Source organism: Cupressus sempervirens, chromosome 1 (assembly GCF_028749045.1).
Source record: "Cupressus sempervirens isolate cs-2001-9-10 chromosome 1, ASM2874904v1, whole genome shotgun sequence".
Lineage (NCBI taxonomy): Eukaryota > Viridiplantae > Streptophyta > Pinopsida > Cupressales > Cupressaceae > Cupressus > Cupressus sempervirens.
Genome location: NC_143118.1, coordinates 647,559,866 through 647,574,667, shown reverse-complemented (window position 1 = coordinate 647,574,667; position 14,802 = coordinate 647,559,866).

Sequence of the window (14,802 nt, the reverse complement as noted above, 5' to 3'; positions counted from 1 at the left end):
AATGATGTGTTTGAGGATTTTTTCTTTTGTGACTCCAAATCTATATTTATTAGGATTAAGGTATATGCCATACTTTATGCATTGATTAAGCACTTTATTCAAATCAATAATGTTATTTCTCTCATCCTTTGAGGAAACTATAAGATCATCCATGTATATGATAATGGACTTGTTAAACAATCCTTTGAATTCCTCTTCCATAGCTTGTTGAAATGGATCTCCCGCATTGATTATATTGAAGGTAATTTTCCTATGTGGGAATGTTCTCCACTTTGTGATGAATAATGTATTCAATCTATCTTCCTCATCCACTATCACATGGTTATACCTTGAATACCATTCTAGGAATGACATCATCTTTTCCAATCTCAACCAATTTGGGATCTTCTTCGGTACCAGGGTTGTAAGAGTCACACTTGTCACTTCCTTTCTCTTCAAAGGTTCTTTATGGTGTTTTGATTAATTGCAATCAAAGATGTAATCAAACTAGGGATAGTTTTTGTTTTTAGTTTTATGATTTCATGTTGATCTTATGCTTATTCTTCTAGGTCTTCCTTAGGTTTTTCATCAATTATTTGTCCTTCAAATAGTCCATTACAATGATGAACTCAAGACTCTATTGGTCATTTTGAAAGACTTGAAAGTTGGTAATATTATCTAGGATAGATGGAGAAGTCACAAGCTTGACAAAAAACCCTTTTGCATTTTATCCCCTTGATAGGTTACAATATGGTAGTTGAGATAGAAATTGCATCAACAATTGTTTTCCTCCTTTCGGGGATATATTTGAGGACTAGCACCTTGAGGTTGTCCATTAAGTCCTACAGTCTCTTTCGATAGGCCATCAACCTCTTATCATTGCAGGTTTAAATTTATTTGACTTGTCAAATCACTAGATGTGAAGCTCCTTCCACCATGAGAGCCTTGACATTCCTCCCGAGTGTAAAAATGAGTCCTTGTACTAGGGCATCATACTTTGCCATGTTTTTGGTGCATATGAACTACAAAGGGTAGGTGACATAAAAATATTTACCTTTGGGATTAATTAACTCAATCCTTACTCGAACCCCTTGTTTATACTTGGAGCCATCAAACCTAAGGGTGTAGAACTCATCTTATTTGGGTGTCTTGGACTTATGTTTATTTTTTCTAACATTTTATTTCATTTGATCCTTGAAATATCTTTTCTTGGGAACCCATTGCATCTTTCCTCATTTTGTTCTATTGATAAAAGTTGTATCTTCTATGTGGACAACTTGTTCCTGATTTCTATCTTGGATTTCCTCGATCAACTTGGTGATCTTAGAATTTTGGGGTTTAGGATTCACAACTACTAAGACCCATCCTTTTCCTTTCATGAAGTCTCTTTTTTGTGAACTCTAACTATTTGTTCGAGATGAGAGGATAAGGCTCCACCATCCAAGGATGTATCACTATATGAAGCATTTAGATCTTCTTCATTTTTTTCTACAAGGTCACCATCTATTATGTTAGGGTTATCTTTTTGGACTGTATTTCCAATTATGATGTTTTAGGAGTATTATTTTCTATTTCATTACTTGTTACCAAAATCTTATCAAGCCTTACATCTACAAACTAAGACACCTGGATCAATAGTCAATTGATCACATCCTAACAACTTGAGCATTTGAACTGTAAATAATTTGTGTACTGCAACTTGCAAAATCTTGGGAGTAGTAAGATATTTGGATCCACTTCTTGTTTGATGCATTATAAGTTGGCAACCATGTTGTCCAAAAATTGAGCAAATAGTCTATCTTGTGGAGAAAAGTCTCATATTCTTGTAGTAGACTTCCATCAGGTATTTCTATCTAAAATACATCAAACACCATTTCTTTATAAGACCTTAAATTTGACTAAAGAAATAACTCTTTGTTAGGGTTGTTGTATTTTGTGATCATCTTCTTTAGTTTAAGATCATCGTCAATCTCGATCTGGTTGATTAATCCTTTTGATGACAGCCATAATTGAGTAGAATATGTTGAAAACCATCCTCTCAAACATTGGGTCCATTCCCTAGTCAAGACCATGTTTTATGTCTCAAAGATGTCCACTACATAAATATCAATGATATCTTGAAACCTAGGGTCCATGGTAAACTAGACCTGAACATCTTTTAACATCTAAATGACCTTTACATCTATTTTTTCAAGTTTTCTTACCACTTGGTTAGTAGGTTGTGGAGTGACTCCTAGATTTTGAGATATTGAAAATGACATGACATTACACAAAGTGCCTGAATCAATGAGGCAATTATGAAGATTCTTTCTAAACATTTAGATATTGAGTAGAAAAGGGAGCACTTGTATCCTATATTTGAACATAGTGGGCATGGCTTTGGTGGTGTTGACTAGAGGAATGACTACCTTTTGGGTGCTAGTATCATAAACTTAATTATTATGATGAAACATATTCAACAATGCTTCCCTTTAGCAATGAAAACTTTGCAAAAAGTCATATATTGAGATGTTTTCCTTAGTCCTTTTCACTTCTTCTATTGTGTTATAGTTCTTGGCTGACCAAGAAGGATTATTTATTAGGGTAGGAATAATTCCTTGCACCTAGGACTATTGTGTTTGGACATGCATATGTGTACAAGAAAGATTGTTCCTCCCCTATGGTTTAGGAGGAGTAGGTTGTTCTCCTAGAGGTATTCCATCAATCACCAGTTCCTTCAAGCTCCACAAATTGTAATTATTTTTATTATCATTGTGAAAGTCAAACATTTTAGTAGGTTCAGGTTTAGTCTTCTTGTTGAATGAGAACACATATTCTTCATTGTAAAAATATTATGCCTTGGTATGTAGTGGACCATCATAGGATTCCAATAACACTAAGTTGAACTAGATGGGAGGTATGTCATTAGCATTATGTGAGTTTCCCCCCCCCCCCCCCATCCTAATTTCCTCTAAAAAGCATTTTTTTTTTATCATTGGGTATATTTTGGTTCATGTCCACTTGATTGTTTTACAAAATTGAACATTATTATTATTTTCAATTGGGATGCCTTTGTTATTTGAGTGTGTGTTCCACTACCAATTTTTCTTGGGAAGCCCATTGTTGTGGTCTAATGCACTAAAATTAACCCCTGTGGTGTTATTCCCCTAGGAATTAAAGTTCTTTGTTTGGTTCTTCCCATAAGTATTGTTGTTTGGGTTTGCATTAGTTCACTGAAAATTGTTGTTTTGTCCTTGTGACATTCAGAGATAGGTGAGATCATTTTTTTGGGACATGGTCTTCTTCATATTCTCCAATTACGTGTCACATTTTTTTTGCCTAAATAGTTGGTGTAACTTTTTCTTCAAAATTGTTTTCCTTTGGAGGCCCATATCCTAGATAAGTTATGGCAGGGGAAAAATTAGCAAGAACCTATTGCAATGGTATAGGATTTAGTGGGGGAAATTGATTAGGCACCACTTGTGTCCCCACAAGATATGGTGGTACTATTATAGCGATGTTGGCTAGGATGACCATACTCCCTCCACCATTTGAATTGACTTGTGTGGTGAAGGTGATCATTTCCTTAAAGAAATTATCTAATGTATTGATTACTATAGTAGGAAATTAATCTTTGTAGAAAAATACAAGAGAGTTAATCCATGGAATTTAAATAAATCTATATCATAGCTACTAGTGGTATAGTGTAGGCAGATTCTAATCTTTAGTAGGTTATATAGAAGTGATGGTTAAATCATGAGATGGTATTTGTTGGTCCCTCTTAAAAAATAAGAATTGGTGGTGCAACGTAGCTAGATTGGTGAATGTCTTAAATTGATTCAAGAACAACTTTTCAAAAGCTTCCATTTTGTGATAGATGCTGATTTTAGGTTCACATAATAGTTAAATGCAACATCCCCCAAAGTGTATGTAAACAAGAAGAGAAATATGTCTTCATGCTTATTTTATTTCTCTTGCATATTTCTTTGAGGACCTTGATGTGGTCCTTGGATATTCTTGTCTCACCATAGATGAACTTTGAACAAAAGTATTCAAGATGAGGTCATGAAGTGGATCTTGCAGATTAATTGGTGAATCCTTAGCATTTGCAAAGAAAGCCATTAATGGAAGCAATGGTGGATGGCTTTTTTTTGTGTGGATAATTTTGTGGGATAGTGTGTATGGAAGTAGTAGAATGTGAGATGGATATGATGATTATGGAACTTGTGGTGTGAACAGATTGAGTTTATGTTTGAAAAATTCTCAACATTCCCCCTAGGATTTGTGACAAGGGCTTAACCACCTCCTATGTACTATCTATTGAGTACTTGTATTAGGAATTGATAGATTGTTCTTTTGTTGCAATGACAACCTAACTCTAACAAGCCATATTTGATCTTTGATCACAAGTTCAAATCCTTAGGCCATCGAGTAATGCTAAGGGGATATTGTTGGAAAAATGTTTAGCATTCCCCTTAGGATTCATGGCAAGGTCTTAATGCATCCTATGCACTTTATGTTGAGTGGTTGTATTAGAAATTGATAAATGAGTCTTTTGGTGCAATGAAAAGCACACTCTAATAGTTTACTTATCCCTTTGTCATTGGGAGGCTTGCAAAAATAGTCAAGTTCTAAGAATTTACATTTTCTTGGTAAAGACCTCAATGCTCACTATAAGAGAGATGGTGAATCAATATTTTCTAGTGTGTGCACCTTTAGAGCCCTACACCAATACACCTTCTTAGATACAAAATTCTAGAGTTGTAAAAATTATAAAATTCACCCTACTTCTTGTTGAGCTATCATTTTACACAATGCTTAATGACAAGAATCATTTTGAACTCCTCTCTTGAAAAGATAATATGGGATCAACTCCAAGGTTCTAGGCAATCTTTTAACCTACTAGAATCATCTCAGTTGAAGATAAATGTGTTTGTTCAGAAAGAGGCCTTTGTTGGGTTGAACCAATTTTGGATAAGATATCAATATGCTTGCTATTTCAAATTAACCACAAAAAGAGATATGATTTTGGTATTTTCTATTTTTTAAATGAATGCAATCTAACAATGCAACTATATGAATTCCTAATTTAACCAAGTGTTAGAAAAAAAAAATGAAGATATGGTAAGGAGAGATGAAAGAAAATAGCATGAAAGGGAAATTCCTAATGGACATAAATGATGGTAACAACATGTCTGTGGGTTAAATCATTGAAAAGATCAGGTAAGAAACTAATGAAAGTAGGAGCAATAATTCCTCAAATCCACTAATGTAATCATTGATGGGAATTCAAAAAAACCAAAAGATGTGTCACTTCTTATCAAATGGCAAGGCCACAGAAAGTGTGATCATGGGAGAGGAGAAGCTATGTAGGAACAACAAGGTGATCTCTTCTCCAACTCGGTACATTAGCAAAAATTTTCAACACACAACACCAGAACTAAAATAGTACACAATAAAATCAACACAACAAAATTATTGGCTCCATTATTATCATGCATAAGAATCCACAAAAATAGCACACTCTGACAAGAATAACTACACTCAGAATAAGACCACTAGTAACATATATTGTTGCATCAAAATAACGACTTGGAATACATGTTACATTCCAAATTTTATAAGAAATCATCTTCTCAATTAGTGTTGAAAGTGAGAGATCTCTTCATGCAAATATATGCTTAAAACTAATTTAAAAAATCTAATTATGTACAAACTAACTCTCTAAAAGGTGCTAAGTAGGACTCCACCCTTATTTTTATCAATTAATAGGTACATAAGCCTTTCCATGTCTTAAAAAAATGAAAGAAGTAGTAGAGAAGAAGAGGGAAGCTATAAAAGGATCTAGGAGTCACTAGAAGTTCTAAAAATGGAAGCTTGGCCTTCTCTGAATGTTTCTAGGGTTAAATTGTCATCAAAATGTGTTTCTGGTGAATGGAAAGCTCAAAATTTGGAACTGGAAGTTAACTAGTAGCACACCCCTGATTTCTTCAAAAAATTTGGTGCATCTTTGGAGTAGCGCACCTTGCACACTTTTGGAGTACCTCACCTTAGTGACAAGTTCAAAAAATCAAAAAATTTCCTGAGTGTAAAAACTAAATTTTTAGCTTTTGGGTTTTCTTCCCCTTTATACTAGAGTGATGTTTGCATGTTTGTTCTGGAATTTCTTTACAATTTCTATCACTTGGGAAGATTCTAGAAAATCTAAAGCCTCATATTTATGCCTAACTATTTTCCAAAAATTACTAATATCCATTTGAGTTTTCACAAAATCATCGAGTCTACCATCAAGTTTCAACAATACCTCTTCAGTCTTGAATGCTTGCCTAATATCTTCATCAGATGAAGTATCCTTAAAAGTTCTTTTGAATTGTTCAACTACATATTGCACTAACTTGAGCTTCATCTTCAACTCATCTTCAAAAATCTCAAGCAAAATAGCATCATAATACCTATCTACATCCAAAGTTTTCTCTTGAGACTAGCCTTTTAACTTCTAAATATCTTCATGAAGTTCTTCCATGAACTTATTTCCAATAGCTATCTTTTCAACCCAATCCTCAAGTTTATTAATCTCATCTATTTCATACACTTTTGTGAGTGTATGATACCTTTGACCATTTATTTTTTGGAGTGTTTGAAGGTCTTTTCCCCAACTATGTACCTCATCCATAAGCCCAAAATATTGGTCTACTATAGATACCATTTTCTTCCCATTAGAATGAACATTATGAAATAGGTTCAAATTAGCCTGTATTATCTCTACACCTTTCTACTCAAAATTGTCACACCATTGTTGAACTACTCCCAAAAAATGAATTAACTTGGATACTCCCCTTATCTCTCATTTCCAACACTAGAGCAAGAGTAATCTCTGGGTGATCTTGGTACAATGGGCCTACAATTCCATGTAGATAGCCTCTTAGAAGCTCCCTCTCTTTGTACAACTTCATCAACTTGTTCTCATTTATATCTAAATGTTTGAATACCTCCTTGATGGCCATAGTGATCATTACTTTATTTGTGTCTACTATGGGCTTTCCTAATAGGAATTCTTTAATCTAATAATCCTCAAGAGTCAAATCTTCAATTTTAACATGTGGATGAGGTATGGCTATATGAGAAATTAGGTCTTGATCTCTATTTTTTGTTATGAAGGTCAATTTTTACGCATTACCCATAGGTGGCTCAGGCCTCTTAATGGTTTCTACTAGCACATCCATACTCTCCTCTTCATTCAGGTTTAGCTATTGCCTTTGTCAAACCATAACTTACCTCTTCAATTGGACTAGTGTAGTGACCATAAGAGACAAGTATTTGGTTGAAGAGGAGGTTTTCTTGATAGGCCCTTTTCTTTTATCCATCCTTTCTAGAGTCTTCTTCTTTAGAGATAAATCTAGATACAGTGTCCCTATATCTGTGGTATCCAAAGTTCTCACCTCTATATCATGAGAAGTTTGTTGAGGTTCTTCAAGTATCTATCCTTCCTCTATTACTTCATCAACTAGCCTTTGTTCTAACTCTTCTTCATACCCTTCTCTTTCTTCTTTAGTAATAGGAGGGAGAGGAGTGGTTGAGCATTTGTCCAAAAATGACAAGTCCTAAAATGATGGTGGTGAGGTACCAAGAGATCCTTGTGGCAGAGGTGACATTTGGTTCCAGTTCACTCCCAAAGGTTGGTTTGTGGGTGTATCTCATATTTTATCATCCACCATTTTAGTTCCTACTGGCATAAAGTCAAACATGTTGAAAATATGTGTTCACTACCCCTCTTGCCAATCCATCATTATTTCTTCTAATCCTTTGAAGTTGCAACCTCAATAGGTTTCCTGGGAATAGATGATAGCATAATGGTGGAGCTTCTCCTTTTATCTTCCTGGGAAACCCTTGCCAAGTGTGTCATTTGGTTCAATAGGAGATTATCTTCTTCATCTTCTTGAGGTATGGTTTCTGAAACTAGAGGAATATTTATAACCTTTCTTTGTATCTTCTACCTTCTAGTCCTTTTGACCATAGGTCCAAGCCTTGCTTTCTTAGTAGGTGAAGGAGAGGCTTCTTCCTCTTGTATAGGTGGTGACACCTTCTATGTTTCTTGCTCTAGTTATTGTTTTTGTTCTAGCATATGTACTTGTGGAATATCATGAGCTTGAGCCACTCCTTCATTTTGAGGCTCTTCATTCTCAAGTGCTTGAGTTGTCTCTTGAGGTTGAGGTTCTTCAACTTTGGGCTCAACTTGCTTAGGAGAATTTATTTTCCTTTTATTCTTCCCTTTGTCCACCTTGAATTACCCAACTTCCTTGTCATGTTTATATATCATTTTTTGCCTAATTAGAGATTGGGTAGGGAATGTGGCACAATAAATTTTGCACCTTTACCCTTTACTAGGCATGATGTGGCTTGGAATGTGATAGTGTAAGGAACTAGGTCCATCTTAAAGGGCTTCTTGATCCTATCCCTTGTCATTTGGATTATATGTCTTGCCTTTTGATTGATATCTTCATTCTCTTCCCTATCAAACTCTGCATTCATGATTAACCTATCAAATATCTTGTCACAATTGTACAAGGAATCCAAGACATCTTGAGTGTCTTGTTGGACAACCTTTAATGTCATCTTTATCTTTGAGGTGCTTCCTCCTAGATATAGAGTCATCCTACAATAATCCCTAATTCAAATATCATAGTCATTTTTCATGTTCATCCAATGATCTACCACTACATCTTCATGAAAAAATTGATTTCCTACGAAAAGTTGAACTCTACCAATATTGTCAAAATGTGGATGAGGGAAGTTTTAATATTTCAAGGGATATTGATCCCATTCTACATCAAAGGTCATGATATCCTACTTTTGATTTACTTCAAATGGACCTATAGCAATAGGCCATACCCAAGTTTTCTTATGCTATTTCCTCACTCTACCATATGTAGATGAGAGTTGTCTTGCAATCTCTAATAAGATGAGACTATTTGATGAATATCTTAGGAGTTTCTTTGGATTCATAGTTGTACTTGCTACTCTTGGGAAGGTGAATTTCTTGAACTAGATGTGGTAGGCATCAATTTTTGCAATCCTTGTTGCTATCTCTACTAACATCCTTTTGGAATAATCACCATCTATGAAATGGATGATTGAAAATACGAAGGCATCATTCACTATCCATAATTCTTTTCTCTAGTCTAAGAGCTCCTTCTTCATTGATTATGGGTATACCACATAGGGCCAAGCATTGGCATCTTGCATGCTTCCCTTTTTATACAATCTTGGATAGTTAGATGTCCTTACCACTAGTAAATACACCAAGTATGATGTCATGTAAAACATGGGGTTGACTTTGACTCCTACCAACTGCTTATCTAAGTTTTTACTTAGTATTGTGGCCCAATCGATTTCCATTTTGGAAATTCTAATTGTCTCAATGATATGTACCATCTAAATGTTTAGGGTGAGCCTACTCAGAAGGATGATGGAGTATCTGATAACATCCTTCATGTATCCTCTAGTCATGTCTACCTTGTGTACTCTTCATCCCACTAGCATTCTATCAATTAAAAATGATGATTGTATGATTTTTGTAGCCTTCTGCTCATTGTCCTTGTACCATATTTCTTCTTGATGATAAGTAATCTTAACATATTGATCTACTCTTGGGAGATGGAATAATTTCTCAATGTTCCTTGGTCTTAAGTCTAGGACTATCTCCCCTATTATGCTCTTTTCAACTCTTTCTTCTGTCACATAGTTCTCTGCCAATGCCATTATAAGCTCTAAAGATTGTATTGATGTTGGATGTGATACTACATTGAATAACCCTGATTTGATAAGTTTTGAGACCATTGGGGACCTCTCTATAGATTTATTGTAGAGTACCAAGAATTTGTTTTAGTCTTTGGTGTCCCTACTCAACATCTCTAATCTCTGAATGTGCATCCTAAAAGTGTGATTTCTTTGGTGCACCTTGAAAATTGAAAATAACTAGTTTTGGAGCCATCTTCTTTGTAGTGAGGATGATAAGGAAGCCATTTTATCTACACAAAATATAAATAGATTAGTATAGAGGGGAAAAAGTTAAACCCTAACAAAACCCTAATTGCCAAAAAAAAACCTAGAACCCTAAAGACTAGAAAAACCACTCAAACACCCTCTATTTACCTCTAATATGTAGTTTAGAACACCTTGTACACCTTGATAGGTGTGAAAGGTATGCAAAATAACCTTGAAAATTTTATTGAGTGCATAGTGGAAAACTTGAATAGGTGTGCACCCTTGTGGAGTGTGAACATGCGCATGTGTGCTACTACACACATTGCATATGTGGTTTTCTCAAAGGGGCTTGGTGAACTTTTCTCGTTTAAGGGTGTGCAAATGCGCACCTTGATGGGGTGCACATGTGTGCACCATTACTTTTATTCAGGGTTAATGTTCAAAAAATGGTGTGTACATGCATACCTTGACAAGGTGCAGATGTGCACACCATTACCTTAGGTTATTTTCTTTGTGTGATAAAAGTGCACATGTGTGCACCTTGGGGAGGTGAGAATGTGCACATGTTGGGTAGGTGCACACATGTGCACCTTTTCCTTTGGATATAGGTGAGTTAGGTTTATTTTAGGTTTCAGATGTGAATAGAGGTGTGACATGCACACCTTTATGTTTGTTAATCTCTCTTTGGTGTGTGTAGGTAGGTGCAGTATAGCACACCTCAAAGGGTATAGAGGTGTGCTTGCAAATACCAAAGTGTGTTCAATGAGGAAGAAGGGCGGGGAGGGGGACCCATGCTTATGTATCCCTAGGATGAAGCACACCCTTTGGGGGTGTGCACCTATGCATGTGCACATCTCTAAAGGGGAAAAGTGTGTGCTTGTGCACATAGTGCACTTGTACACCTTGAGAAGTTGACCATGTGCGCTAGGTGCACAGGTGCTCTAGGTGCACTAGTGTGTACCTTTTGTACTACAATCACTTTTAAAACTCAATCTCTTAATTTTGGCACCAAGGTTTTTTAGGTAGAGGATTAGGAAGGACCCAAACTCTAGGTAGAGCCCCAAAAATGACTCAGACCTTGGACTAGGGGTATGGGAAAGAAAAACAAATTACTAGGGGGTCCCCATTTCTAAGAGAAATGGGGTGTGCATTGTGAAACCACAACACTTCTAGTGCCACTTTTGTTGAGAAGTTGTTTTACATAATAATAATGGGAGAATTTCTTACAACTTACCCCCTTAAAAATTTGATCAAATTAAAAAAATACAAGGTTTCAGATGGTTGTTTTTCAACCTGCTAAGTAGCTTAATTGAAGATAAATGTGAATGTTCATAAGGAGGCCTTTGCTAGTATGTATAAACACTAAAAAAGTTTTAAAATAATGTGACCACAAACTGATATAATTTTGTATCATGAAATTTATTGATGAATGGAAATTTTAACCATGGAACGATATGAATTCCTATTCTAATGATGTGTTCAAAATAAAATAACAAAGTAAGGGAAACAAGACTTTAAACAAAATTGTTGAAAATAAAATTCCTAACAAACATAAGTTATAGCAACAATATTTCTATGAAATGAATTTATGAAAGGGATCAAGAGGGAAACCAATGAAATTAGGAGCATCCTGTCCTTAACTCTACCAATGTAATCAACAAAGGAAATAATGAAAACTAGATGGTTTTTCACAACTCATCAAATCGTGTAGCCACAAAAAGTGTGTACACACAAGACAAATCATTATGTAAGAAATTAAAGGTGACCATTTCTCTAGTTTGTCACAATACTATAATTTATTAGAAAATATGGAAAACACTAGAACTAGTTGATCACACGAGCATTAACATACAATAAAACCATTGGTTTCATCGCTATTCATGAAAATGAAATACACATTTAAGAAAAGAGCACTACACATATAATGAGAGAACGAATAGCATACTTTATTTCATAAAAAAAATTGACTTTGAATATATATTACATCTCTTTATTAATATGAAACTCCATCCTTCATGCAATTTTTGGATCTAGAGCTTTTCTTGCAAAAAGAATGCTAAAAACACTAATTTTAAGAAAAGTATGTACAAATAAACTCCTAACTAGGTGCTTAAGTAGGCTTGAACTCTTTATTTTATTAATCACATGGTGCATTGAAATTTACTCAACCCCAAAACTCATAAAGATGAAGAAGATAAGAAGAGAGAAGACTTCAATTGTCGTGAGGGTCTCTCACACTTGTTTAGGTGCAAATTCGAGATTTATTGTGTGTTTCTGTTAGTTCAACTACCACCCAAAAAAAATAGTACATAGCATACTCAAAAAATGAAACTAGTAGTTATTTTTTAGCATCACCATAATGGGTCCAAAATCATTGATGCACTTAGGGACCTTCAATTGTCACATGGCCAAAACTAGCAAAATATTCTACCTCCCTAAATTTCAATTTCTAGCATCTGGGTCTTCTTGACCTTCTACTAGAATGACGTCTAGATGTGTCTCCTTAAATTTCTTGAGGGAGATGAAAATTTCTCGAGGCTCCAATTATTGAGGGCTTAGTATTTTCCTCTCACTTTCCTATGAGAATCCTAGACCTCTTGCCTTACCTCGACAAAATCCTCCATCTTGAAGTCTAATTCTTTTAATACCTCTTTGGATTTAAATATTCTTTGTTTATCATCTTGGGAGGATGTTTCTTTAAAAGAAACTTATAACTATTTTTGTTAGCATGAATGATGATGATATTCCTTTGGAGTAGTATCCTAAGCATTAGAGAGTGTGTACATGATTGACATGTTGCATTCATTATGGTGTTTATCATTGATGTCAACACAACATTGTTTATGTAAAGATTGGAAAAGTAGTAGACAGAGAACAAGGTTACACACACTATGTTTTGATAATTAGGTCAAGCATAGGTAAGGGAAAAGTTCTAATTTATGTCTTGATGAAGTGGACAAGTGCACGTACAAAGAGTTGAAGATATTTAGAAGCTATTCAATATTTACTAAAGATACTAAGTAAACAAAGTATCTGATAAGTGGTTTCTAAGGATTGATTTGGATCTATTAATTGGGATAGAATTGAGATGAACATAGTTAGACTATGATAGAGGACAAAATGATGATGATGTTAGTGAGTGGGAAAGGTAAAAGATAACATGTATAAGAATTTGTAAAGACTATGAGCTGACAGTGACTTGTAATTTCAAAAAGTTGTAATATTTTGTAATATCTTAATTAGGTCCTATTATAATTAAATGGGAAAGCCTTAAGGCTAACTCAAGGAATTAATTTGACAGTATGGTATAAAGGAAGGTTATTTTCCATGTTAAGAAGTGTGTATTCAAGTGTTTGATATCAAAATTATTTGGTAAATGTGAGTAAGCAATCCAAGAGATTATTGGATGTAAAGTTGGTGATCTAGTATTGAGATCAGAAGAGGTTTAGTCTAGTCAATAGGATAGAGAAGGAATTAAGATTATTTTGTTTCTATTATTCTACAAGGAATAATACAAAGAATAATTGGATAGTGAGTTCAGTGGTCTTGCCCCTAAAGTTGTTTGGATAGTGGGTCAATCTGCCTTCTACAACTCCTGACAGGGCTGGCACAACTCATAACAGGGTTGAAATCTCCTAATAGGGAATCAAAGTCTCCTAACAGGGACTAATATGTATTGAATGTATTTCATTGGCTCCTAATAGAGTCCATCCATGTACAAGGAACTTTTAAATTAGTACATCATTTTTTGGGTACCATCCCCACCAGGGTTTTCCCTCTAATCAAGGGTTTCCCTAGTCAACATATCTAGTGTTATAGTGTATGAGTATCTTCAAGTGGTTGCTGATTATATTACTCATATGGTTAATGATCAATAAGGTTGATAAATATTTTAATAGTTGGATAACTAATTCACCCACACCCTCCTCTTAGTTATCTTGGTGGACTTTACTTTTTAATAGTTGCACCACTATTTCTCCCAAACAAAGTCAAGTCTTAGAGTCATCACTGAAAAACTCTAGACTAGTTGCACTATATTATTTATCTCCCTCCAAAATTTGGGCTTAAGTCCTAGCCTAAATCACTTAAATTTCTTGATATAGGTCCAACATGACCCCATTCACTAATTTAATATTCTCAATCCAATAATTGATCTTATCTGGTTCTTCCCCTAAATAGACATTCAGTAACATCTTATGTTTTTAACCTTTTATGGTCTTTAGGGCTTCTAGGTCATTCATTTCGATGGATACTTATTTTATTAGCCCAAAATGCTTGTTGACCATTGTTTATAGGATATTATTCACATTCTTCTATATACTATTCAATATATGCATGTTGTCTTCTATAATCTCTATTCATTGGTCCTCAAAACTATAGTGCCATTTCTTGTATGTACCCAAAAATGAGGTACTAGGTTCTAGGGGTATAATGGTTTCAAAAGCATAATGGAGTGGAGGAATAGCTATATGTGATACCATGTCATCCCATCTATTCCTTTAAATGAAGGCCATTCAACATGTCACTTCCATAGGGGACAATGTCATATGTAGAACCTATGTCAAAACTATCATTTCCATTACCTCTATTTGTATATAACTTCTTTGATAGGTCTCCACTACCTATGTCAACCATGCTAGAGTCATACTTGAGGTTGACTTATCCTGGCTGGCCGATGAGATAGTTGTGACTACTAACTCCTTTCCTTTATCCAAACTACTTGAGATCTCTTCCATTCTCATATTTTCTACATTGGATGTAACCATCACTATTGTAGGAATAGAAGATGATGGTTTCATTATTTATGGATCCTTCCCTTTAGTTATTACCATCGAATCTTCTTGTGGATTTTTATGTGTC